This window comes from Rhinolophus ferrumequinum, chromosome 10 (assembly GCF_004115265.2).
Source record: "Rhinolophus ferrumequinum isolate MPI-CBG mRhiFer1 chromosome 10, mRhiFer1_v1.p, whole genome shotgun sequence".
Lineage (NCBI taxonomy): Eukaryota > Metazoa > Chordata > Mammalia > Chiroptera > Rhinolophidae > Rhinolophus > Rhinolophus ferrumequinum.
In genome coordinates, this window is record NC_046293.1 from 56,419,599 (window position 1) to 56,431,417 (window position 11,819).

General features: G+C 39.4%; 1 protein-coding gene across 17 annotated transcripts in view; it reads right to left on the bottom strand.

Annotated features, from left to right (window-relative positions):
* The window catches only part of R3HDM2 (R3H domain containing 2), a 130,185-nt gene extending 118,647 nt beyond the window's left edge, over positions 1-11,538 (bottom strand). For 6 of the 17 annotated variants that reach the window (XM_033116971.1, XM_033116966.1, XM_033116969.1 and 3 more), the window contains exon 1: positions 11,457-11,498. The gene's annotated coding sequence lies outside the window, so the exon portion shown is untranslated. Of the gene's footprint in view, positions 1-11,456 lie in introns of all 17 variants that reach the window. The other 11 variants (XM_033116978.1, XM_033116968.1, XM_033116973.1 and 8 more) reach the window with 5 other exon arrangements.
* Between the last annotated feature and the right edge of the window lie 281 nt (positions 11,539-11,819).

An 11,819-nucleotide genomic window follows, 5' to 3' on the forward strand; every position in this document is an offset into this window, starting at 1 on the left:
CCATACAAATTTTAGGATTGTTTGTTCTATCTCTGAAAAATGCCACTGGAATTTTGATAAGGATTGCACTGAACCTATAGATTGCTTTCGGTACCGTAGACATTTTAACAATATTAATTCTTCCAATCCATGATCATGGAATATCTTTCCATTTACGTGCCTTCAATTTCTTTCCTCAATGTCTTAGTTTTGAGCATATAGGTCTTTCACCTCCCTGGTTAAATTTATTTCTAGGTATTTTACTCTTTTTGATGAAATTGTAAATGGGATGGTTTTCTTAATTTCTCTTTCCAGTAGTTCATTATTAGTGTATAGAAACACAACTCATTTTTGTATATTAATTTTGTATCCTCCAACTTTACTGAATTTATTCATTAGTTCTAACAATTTTTTTGGTGGAGTGTTTAGGGTCTTCTGTGTATATCATGTCACCTGCAGATAGTGACAGTTTCTTCCTTTCCAATTATGATAACTTTTTTTTCTTGCCTAATTGCTCCAGCTAGGCCTTCCAATACTACACTGAATAAGTGGTGAGGAAACGCTTTCAGCTTTTCACCACTATGTTAGCTGCAAGCTTATAATATATGGCCTTTATTATGTTGAGGTACATTCCCTCTATACCCACTTTGTTGAGAGTTTTTATCATAAGTGAATACTGAATTTTGTCAAATACTTTTTCTGCATCTATTGAGATGATCATGATATTTATCCTTCATTTTGTCAATGTGGTGTATCACATTAATTGATTTGCAAATGTTGAAACATTCTTGCACCTCTGAAATAAATTCCACTGGATTATGGTATATGATCCTTTCAATGTGTTATTGAATTTGGTTTGCTAATATTTTGTTGAGGATTTCTGCATCTATGTTCATCAGGGACATAGGCCTGCAATTTTCCTGTAGTATCCTTGTTGATTTTGGTATCAGGGTTATACTGGACTCATAAAATGAATTTGGAAGTGCTCCCCACTCTTCTATTTTTTTGGAAGAGTTTGGGGGGAAAAGGAGGTATTAACTCTTCTTTAAATGTTTGGTAGAATTCACCAGTGAAGCCATCAGATCCTGAACTTTTACTGGGAGTTTTTGATTATTGATTCAATCTCTTTACTAATAATGGGTCTGTTCAGATTTTCCATTTCTTCATGATTCAGTCTTGGTAGGCTGTATATTTCCAGGAATTTATCCATTTCTTCTAGGTTGTCCTATTTGTTGGTGTATAATCGCTCACAGCACTGTCTTGTGATCCTTTGTTTTTCCTATGGTACCGGTTGTGATGTCTTCTCTTTCATTTCTGATTTTGAATCCGCTCTCTTTTGTTCTTGGTGAGTCTAACAAAAGCTTTATCTATTTTATCTTTTTTTAAAAACAGTTTACTTTCATTGATCTTTTCTACTGTCTTTTAGTCTCCATTTATTTCTGCTGGTATGTGTTATTTTCATCCTTCTACTAACTTTCGGCTTTGTTCGTCCTTTTCTAGTTCCTTGAGATTAAAGTTAGGTTGAGATCTTTCTTGTTTCTTAATGTAGGCTTTATCACTATGAACTTCCCTTTTACAACTGCTTTTGCTGCATCCAATACATTTTGTATTTTATGTATTATGTTTCCATTTTCATTGGTCTCTGGAATTTAGTTTTCTTCTGATTTCTTCTTTGACCCACTTATTTTTCAGTAGTATGTTATTTAATCTCCACATATTTGTAAATTTGCCAGTTTCCTAACTCCTATCAGCCCTTCAAGATTCAGCTGGAGCATCACTCCCTAACAGAGCCTTTTCAGATCTCCACTGTGCTTCTAAAGCACTTCGTGTACTCCTGTAGCTCAGTATTTAAAAGGCTGTAGTATCAGATTGATATGTCTAAGCTCTTTGAGGGTAAGAATTATGTCTCATTCTTTTACACCCCCAGCATCTATATTGTAGCTATTCATAGGCTGCTTGAATTAATTAATCCCTTGAGATTCATTTCAGATTTCACCTCCTTTTAAAAGTTGACTCTGATGCTATCATCTAGAGTTAACCTTCCCTCCTTCTTGCTCTCACATTACTTTTTATCGCCACCTTGTAACACTTACGACCTTGTAATTTATTTAGTCTTTTGTAATCTATAAGAAAACACAAGCTCCTTGAAGACAGGGACAATGTCCCATTTATCTTGGTATCTTTAGCATTTAACAATGTCTAACAAATAATGGACATCTATTAAACGTTCAAGGAAAGGACTGCGTTGTTCTTTTTATAAATTTTCTTGATGTCAGGTATTATTTTGGAAACAGTTCTACAAACCTGACTTGAAGATCTATTATAAAAATATAGAAGGACCAGAAACTAAGAGAAGACCTTCTAGCAGAGAACTGTCCTGGGAAGAAAACATATAGACAATGTTTTTTCTAACACAGACTAAAAATAAACTGACAGTTTCTCTGATTTCTAAGCTAATACAATAGGATAGGCTCACAATGCACCAAAGCAATCAGATAACAGGATAGCATCTGTGTTAGGTGAGAAAAGCTAGGCTGATAAAATGAAACAGTGGCAACTGAATGCCTGTAGTTCTTAACTGAAAATCTGTAATCTTTCCAGGGGGTCTCATGTGACAGATTGTATGTATACATAGGTAAGGCTCAGTCTGTATCCTCTTACTGTTGGCACTGAGCAAAACACAAGACAACAATAAATAAGAGCATAGAAACAAAAGAGACTCTCAAGGCCTAGAAAACATTACAGATCTGACTGGATCCTATGGCTGAATCTAGCCAGTCTACTAAAGTGAAAAGACAATTGCCATTTCCCAACCTGTAAGAAACCAAGAGACAGAAAAAGTTATGAAAGTAATGTTAATTCCAAAGAATAAAAAGAAGAAAAATAAAATAGAGCACAAAGAAAAAAAGCACCACTTACTCTCTGTCAATATTAATTTCAATGCTGTTCTGTTATTTAAGAGCACTGGAGGACATTATTTAAAGACTAGTACTGTGTTTCCCGAAAATAAGACTTAGCAGGACCATCAGCTCTAATGCGTCTTTTGGAGCAAAATTTAATATAAGACCCGGTCTATAAGACTGGGTCTTATTTTACTGTATTTTACTTATGTTAATTTTTGCTCCAAAAGACGCATTAGAGCTGATGGTCCGGCTAGGTCTTATTTTCGGGGAAACACAGTTATTTGATCATGTTTAATATAGACTGTCTTCTGTGAGGTAGGCTATACTTGCTGTGGCCACCAAACAGGTGTAAATATTAATACATCCCAGCTACATGGAAAGTATGCTCAGTTAGTATCTGCAGATAACTTTGTCCCTCTTCTGTGTTATCTGCTAACCCTACGGGGAGTAGAATTGTGAAGCTAGCCTAAGAATCCATTAAGTTCAATCTCAAGTCTTTACATTTTAAATTAATAGATGTATCAAAAAGTATTACTGTACTTAATCTTAAGAGATATATCCAAAAGGCAGTTTTCTTCTACGCTAAAAGGAAACAGACCATCAACTCCGTTTTACATATAAAGACACTGATTCAGCAGAATTAATGATGGTTAAGCAAAGCCTCAGAGAACTTCAAACAGGGTTAAAAATCCAAAGTTTTAAGCACTGGCTCTGATTTTACTCCCTCACAAAGCCTGCACAGAAACCAAATAGGTTTGTATTCTTTCAACAGTCCTCCTATCTTACTGGTCAAATAACTTAATTTTTCAGCGATCATAGTCATTTGGTTCAAAAACAAGAAAAAGAAATATTTCTGCACTATCATATAAGGAAAATACTCCAAGTGCAAACCCTCTTGGTCTTCCCCTTTCTTCATAGTCAAAAATACTGCCAGGATGGAGAATAAAACACAGGAAAATAAATTTTAAACCAAATAACCCTGAAACGAATATAAGGAGAGTCGGAAAGAGGAATAATAAGGCTGAAGATACCTCGATAACAGCAAAGGTAAAACTTTGATGGTACAGGCAGCAAGGGCAAACACTTAGTTCAGCGGTTCAGTTACTGGCCTTAGTATAGCTCTGGCCCAAACCAAGACCTGAACAATGATCTTTCTTGTATGGTGTTAGCGAGGAGGGGAAAAACAACTGGCAAAATCACAGTCTAGAACATACCGGGGTGCCAAAAAAATGTATACTAGTGGACACCTTGGTCAACTATGCTCAAGCAGTAGTTCACCGTAATCAGAAGTGTCTGGACGCTGATGGTAACCACTTTAAGCACCTCTTGTAATTGCAGAAGTCAAACATGACTTGTACTCATCTTTTGTTATCGGTTTATATTGAGTATTACAATTTTAATAGTTTTCCTTTCTTAAAATGTGTATACACTTTTTGGCACCCTCTGTATACCTCTAGAACATAGCCTCATGCCATCTAGTTTCTTTCTTTCCTACTCTTTTCCTTACAGCTAGTAGAGGAGTAGACACATGCTCTAGAAAGCTCTCTGGCACAGGAAGGAATCACGATCCTAGCGAATTTCACTTCAGAGTGAACAGAAACTCAGAACGAAATGTACAGAGGGAAATATAGTAAGGTACAGAGAGGAAGCCACCTTTGTGGAAACTGGTTCAAAAGAGGCAGACAAAGTAAGCAGTTTGGGAGACCCTGAAAGGGTTCCAGAACATGGTCCTCAAACCAGTGAGCATTCTTGCTTTTGTTGTTTTGGGGTGGACAGGCATCCAGGAGAGACAATGGTGTATCCTGAAGGCAAGTTGAAATAGGGAGAGTAAATGAAAAAGTAATGAATCTGTAGCTGAAGCCTAACCCGGAAAGCAAAGGGAAAACAGCAAAATATAAGGCAGGTGAGGTAAAGCTACAAGATAGCTTAAAAAAAAAAAAAAGCCTAGCCTTTGTACTGGGAGCAAGAAGAAGACATTAAAAGGTTTTAAGCAGGAGAAAATAACAGATTTAGTTTTCGTTGGCTAAAGGGTGCAGAACTGGAAGGAAGACTAGGGCAGGAAGGCTAGTTAAAAGCCATTCCAGTTCTCCAGAGAGATGATAGTTTCCAGAACTAAAGAAGTAGCAATGTTGATGGAAAAAAATAGAAACATGCAAGAGAGATTTAGCAGATAAGAGTCTACATAACTTTATGATTATTGATGTTAAAAAGTAAGAAGGACTCAAGTATGACATCCAAGTTTCTGGCTTATGCAACTAGGTGGCATCATTAACAGAAAAAAGAACTCAGAAAGACACATTTCCATGCAAAAATTATTTTTGCTTTGGTTATGCTGAATTTGAGGTGCTGTATGACAGTCAAATGGAAACGTTTAAGAGACCACTGAATAAACAAGCCTAGAGCTAAGGCAAGAGATGAGAACTGGAGACAGACACTGACAAATTGTCAGCTTATACATAGTAATAGATGCTAAGTGAAGCCATCAGGGTGGCTGAGACTAACAGACTGTGCAGAGCAATGTTTTTCAAATCATCCAAGACAACTCACCAGAGATATCAGAAACACCTTGAATGTTTGTTAAAATACAAATTCCTGGGCTCCACCCCAAGGCTATTAAATCAAAATCTCTGGGAATAAGACCCAAAATCCCACATATCATTCATTCACTCACTCAATAAATGTGTGCTGAGTGACTATTCTAGGCACTAAGAATATAGCAGTTATAAAATAAATAAGGTCCCTGTTCTCATAGGGTTTAAGTTCTAGGTGTGAGCCAGACTACAGATAAGAAAACCAACAAGATAACTTACGATAGTGGCAGGTGCTACGGAGATAATGAAACAGAGGACTGTGACGAAGCACAAAGGGGAGGTTAACTGTTTTGGACGGGATGGTCAGGGAAGGTCTATGGAGGAATCGTCTGAGCTGTGACTTGAATAATAAGAAAAGGTTAAGTCAGGTGAAGATCTGGGAGAACAGCATTTCAGGCAGAATGGACTATAAGCGCAAGAAAACAGCCGCTATGGCTACGGCGTAGTTAAGATTAGGGAAGTGTGGTACAAGATAGGTCAGAGAGTCTGGCAAGGGCCAGATCATAAAGGCTTTCATAAGCCACATTCTTAAATTCTCCAAGAGATGCTTACGCTGTTAAGGTTTAAGAATCAGCGGTAGACAGGGAAAATACAACAGAAACCTTAACGAAAACACATACTTTTAGGGATGAGCAGGAGAAAAGAGCCAGGAATACAAGTGGAAAAGAAGACATGTCACTGAAACATTTCAAGAAAAAGGATCAACAGTGACAAATGCTGTGAAACCAAACAAGGATGAAAAGGGGTCCATTAGACCTAACAACAATGTCCATCATGTTCTTTCAATTGATTTTGATGGCTGTTGGCCGCTGCCTCCACCAATAGCATTAGAAACACTAAGTGACCACTTAGTCACTTAGGTATACAGTCACCTGCTACCCATCAATACCACACTGTTTCCTGGAAGTTAGCAGATGGTTACCATCCTAAGTTTTCTTCTCTTTTGTCACAGAATCACAAAGCTAGGTTAAGGAGAAAGAACAATATATGAGTACAGAGAGAAAATGTATTTCAAATATATCCATTATTAAGTCTGGATTGTCACTGATTTGATTACTTTCCTCCTAATTGTTATGAAGCTTACAGAAAGAAACTTTCACAAGCCTGAACCACCCTTCTCCAAGGGATGAAGAACTATCTGATGCCCATAACGCTACTCACATGCCAAAACCATGCCTAAATTCTTGCAACTGACATATGCAACAAAAACACTGCCCCCACAAAAAATATGAACTGCATATTTGGAAAATCTGGTATTTTAATATAAATAATGGCATCACTTTAAGGTCCAATGAGCTTTTAGGAAAAAGAAAAGTACTTAGCAATTATGAAATATGGTTCTGATCATTATTTATAATAAACATTGCAGCACAAATGTTATCACCATGAAATATACCAAAAGCATCCACATAAGGAAGATAATGGGCCAAGTGGCAGAGGAAACTAGTTAATGAAGTTAAAACTGTCTATTCTCTACATTAGACAATTGCACAGAAAACTAATAGTGGGAGCAAAAATACTTCCAAGATGGAACTTGACTAGCCTGTAGACCAGTTTTTCTCTTTCTTTTCTCACTACAGGCTAATAATCAAAAAAAGGCAACGAGAAATAAACTCAGTTCTCTTAAACCCTGCTGATTATCTTTACACTTCTAGCTCTATAGGATAAGGACTTAAGTGAAGATCTTTTGGGACCTCAGAAAAATTATATGGGTACAAAATTAGTTTTTACTTGCTTGCAAAAGATTTTGAAGTCTTCGATGTGTGGAAAAAAAACCAAAAAACAAAAAAACAACTGTAAAACATACTATTAATGCCTATAGGGAAATGAAATAATCGGAACATTGGTCTTAGTTAGGGAAGAGACCTAACAAGAGCATTTAACAACTAGCTTCATTTTATACCCCTAAGAAAATACCCAAAAAGGCCTGAAAATTACTTACCAGGAAAACTCGAAGTCTTTGACAATTTAGAAAAGTCACATTGTGACAGTAAGTAAGGAAATGAAAAGATTTTTGATGCTTTTGTGATTAACAAATTAAAGAGAAACAGAATAAAATGAATCCTTAAAAAGTACAAAAAGCGTTTTGACGATTGGGAGACATGACTTCCTGCAGCTTTTGCACCTTTACTCCTTACCCTCTCTCTATTCTAGGCTGAAGATTTCCAATTTGATCAGTTCTTTCTTTTTAAAGCACTCTGCGAAACATTGTCAAAGCTAGAAAGTTGAAACAGCTTTCCCAGTATGGGCTCAAACACCTGGACTGAACAACTCATCCTGCAGAAAAGCAAAAAGAACACCGGGATTTAAGAAGCAACCCAGAATCTTTCCTTTCCTACATCCCAAGTAAAAATGATAAAATCACTGCAGATTATCATAATTAAGGGCTTTCAACATCAATTTTTTAAAAGTGCTGGAGAAAACAGATATATGCTAAGGAAATCTAAGGAAACTCAGAGAGGAGTCAAAACAAATTAAGGTTATGAAAACTCTATCTGTTCTCAGAAATAAACTCAAACTTAAGAAGGAATGGACAGAATGATTTCATTGGTGAGATGGAAGAGGTGCTATAACTGCTAAATTGGCAACCATGGTAAGAACAAAAGTTAACCACTAAAAGACTATTAAGCGGAATGTTTTCTACACAGGGTGAGAAGGATACAGCTGGAGGAAAATACTGAGGCCACTGTGTATGAAGAAGGTCTCTAAAATTAGACCCACCAACTGTATTCATGTACACATATTCAAGTCATGAGTCCAGTTATTTGTCCTATTGTAAGTTGGCAGCACATTCCACAGAGGTACACTCAGAGTCCCTTATCCAATCTTACAAGGAGGCATAGAAAAATCTTAGTGTCTCTGTGTCTCTCTCTCTCTCTGTACTTCCTGGGACCATGTAACCAAAATGCAACATTTTATCCCTTCCCCCAAATCTGCTTTTTCCTGAAAGCTTTCCTTGAGTTCATGAAAAGATCTGGCACAGGAATAAGCACTGCTTCATTCATAAACCCTTACTTACACTTAAACTGTTGTCAGTACTCAGTATTTATCTGTAAGAGGTGAGAACATAGCATAGAGATGCGTATTTCTGAAGCTTGAGAAAGACTTTCTAGAAACTTTGTGAAAGGTTTTAAAAGGAGACAATGGAAGTTTGGTAGAAGCTTTTATCAATCTGGCTAAATAACATCAGAAAATGAGAACTATTAATTCACAAAATGAGAATTACTAATATACTTCTGATGCTCTTACTTCTTTACACTAGTAATATTCAGACCAAATCCAGTCCAATAGATATAAGATCCCCAATTCTTCTACTCCCTTCCCCCAAACCATTCTCTCATTGGCCTGGCAACTTTCAAAGTCCGAGCAAAGGTTTAAGCAAAACCTTTGGCTTTGTCACCAGCATTCCCACAAAGTGTTAAAAGGACTACCTCACCCTAAGCTGGAGAACAGTGGCCAGGACTGCCTCAAACCCAAAGAGAAATCTCATCCAGGCCACTCTGGCCAGAAGGTCAATAAAGGTAACAACTGCACCAATGAAGAAATAAGAAATGAAAAAATAAATGAGGTATAATCCACAGAACTCAGGGGGCCTGCTCCTTTTGATTCTCAGACTTAATATAGAATTTAGTTGCTAAAAATGCCCCCCAAAATGGATTTGTGAAAAAAAGTATCAAATGTTCCCCAGAACCAAACACTCCACCATTGTTAGAGAAAGCTGCTATTATGGTTTTTGAGCTCAACTGTCTCCATATGAATGGGAGGGGGGGGGGAATCTAACCTATACAGCCTGGACTATAAATACTAACATCTTCAGTCTACTGAATTGAAGAATTCAAAGTGGAACCAGCTTGCTCAGCTCTCTGGGGCCAAAGGAGTAAGGATGGTGGTATTTGTCTCATCAGGGATATGAACAAACCTCAAGGGAAGAGCCTGAAACAGTAGGTAGAAATCTAGCCACATGAGGTGTGAGATAATCTTCCTTTAAGACCACCAACAACAAAGATCCCCTACACTCCATCCTCTACGTTCACAGTGCTTTCATTCAATGATCTGAAAGCTCAAAATTTCTGTAGGAAAAGAAATGTGACAAGAACTGACTAGAAAAAAAATCTCAATTTCTTCCAAGTACCTTACAAAATCCTAGTGAAAATCTATTCCACACGTTCAAGGACAACCAATTATGATCAGAAATTCACGAGAGAGTTTAAAAAAAAACTTCTCCTCTTCACCTATTCAGTCAATAAATTTCTTGAGTAACAAATGCAGGCCAAGTGCTGTGCTCAGTGCTGAGGATATAGCGATTAACAAAACAGGACTATCTGCCCTCATGAAACTTATTTTCTAATGAGGGACACTAAATATATAGTGTGTTATAGGTTGATAAGGGTGAAGGAGAAAAACAAAGCAGAGAAGTGGGATAAGGAGTTAAGTAAATGTATGTGGGGAGGGGCTTTGCAATTTAGATAGTCAAGGAAATGTCACTGTTAGAGTAACATTGACGAAAGACCTGCGGTAGGGAGGGTACAAGGCTGTGCAGCTTTAAGAGGAAAAGGTGATCCAGGAAGATCCAGGAAACAAGTGCATAGATCCTGAGGCAGACGTGTGCCTGGTGTGCTCAAGGAACAGCCAGAAGACCAGAGCTTATATTGGGGCAAAAGCGTGCTACACATCTAGAGCTTCAAAGGCAATTGTAAAATCTATGATTGTTATTCTGACACAGGAAGCCATCTCCACTTCTGACTCCTTTTCCACTAAAAATATATCAGGCACCCTATTTTTAGACATTCACATTTTTAAAATTTTGTTTTAAATTGTGGAGATCTACAATATAGCTCATATATTGGACATAAAGACAGTTAGAACTCAACTCTGAAATTTAACTTTTACTGTCAGTTCATCAGACCTTCAAGAAAGGTTCTAGTTCTCTCAATCCTATGGAGAACTGCAACAGGGGAAGAAAAATACAACTAAAAAGTGAACTGAATTAACCTAATCTACCTCTTTCTGCCACTAAACCGTTTTTGTCTTGATGTTGCAGGTCCCACAAAGGGAAAATAAAGGAAATATTGAAGAAAACAAACAACAACAAAAGATTAGTAAAAACGAAGAGCCACAAATCTAATTCAAGTGCCAATATGACTAGCCCAAAATACAGTAAGATGCTAGAAATTTGTGACATTAAGTGGAACCTGTCACCTCCCCCTTCCCCAGTCTCCATGTTGCCTACCAGCATCAGCCAGGACTCTAGCTTCTCAATTTCAGTTAAGTTTACTTGAAAAAAATATATACCAGAACATTCACCCAACTGGGATCTAAATTTAAAATTTTCCCACACCTTCCTTGGTTTAATGAACCTCTGGGGCTGTTTGTTATTCGGTGATTTCTCATCATTATACAAGAACAATTCACTTTAAGTAAATAAATATTCTGCGGTAATACTAGGCTAACGGTCACAAACGTTGAACATGTTTGGCTTTACAGGAAAGCGAAATGGAGAAGAGTTTTCAGAGGCCCGAGCGAGTTATGAGCTTAGAGTAGGCCCAACTTTTAAGCTCCAGAAACATCTCCCTGTATGTTCCAACTCAAATCCCTGTCCCCTAATAAACTCGGCCCCCGACATGATTTGAAACACTCCAACACCTTCCCCTCCCATTTTTCCAATGCTCGAAGGAAGACGGAGACCCAAGAAACACATGGAGCTAGTTCGCCCCCGAGCACTACCAGGGCGCAGCAATTTTTAGGTACCACCGCACAGGCCACAGGTAGCACCAGCCCCCGCCCTCCACCCCGCGCCCAGTCGGGGAGTCTCTGGCGTCCGGGCCGTCAATCCCGGGAGGCTCAGGCCCTGACCCACCGCCCCCGGCCCCGGCAGCTCCAGCGCGACGAACCCAGACCGGGGGCCTCGGCCCGCCCGTCCGCCACGCCCCCTCCCCACGGGCCGCCCGCGCCGCCCGCCCCCTCCGCCGGGAGGTGGCCTCACCTCGCGCGGGCCGTAGCGGGGAGGGCGCCCGCGTCTCCGCCCGCCGCCCGGGCCCACGGCCGCTCGGCTGCGGCTCGCCCCGACGGCCGGCGGCGGCGCGCTTCTGGGGGCGGGTTCTTCTCAGCGGGGGTTTCCCCGGGGCCCGGGGCTGGGAAGCAGGGGGGACTGGGGCGGGGGAGGGGAAAGGGGCTTGGGAAGGAGGGGGGAGAGGGGGAGAAAAGGGGGGAACCAAACCCGGAAAGGGAGAAAAGGGGGGAGGGGGAAAATCAGAAGGGGAATAAAGGCCCAGAGTCCGCCCCCCGCTGCGGCCTGCGCGTAACGTCACCACGTCTGGCGTAATCGTCACCGCGCCCTGCGCCCCGC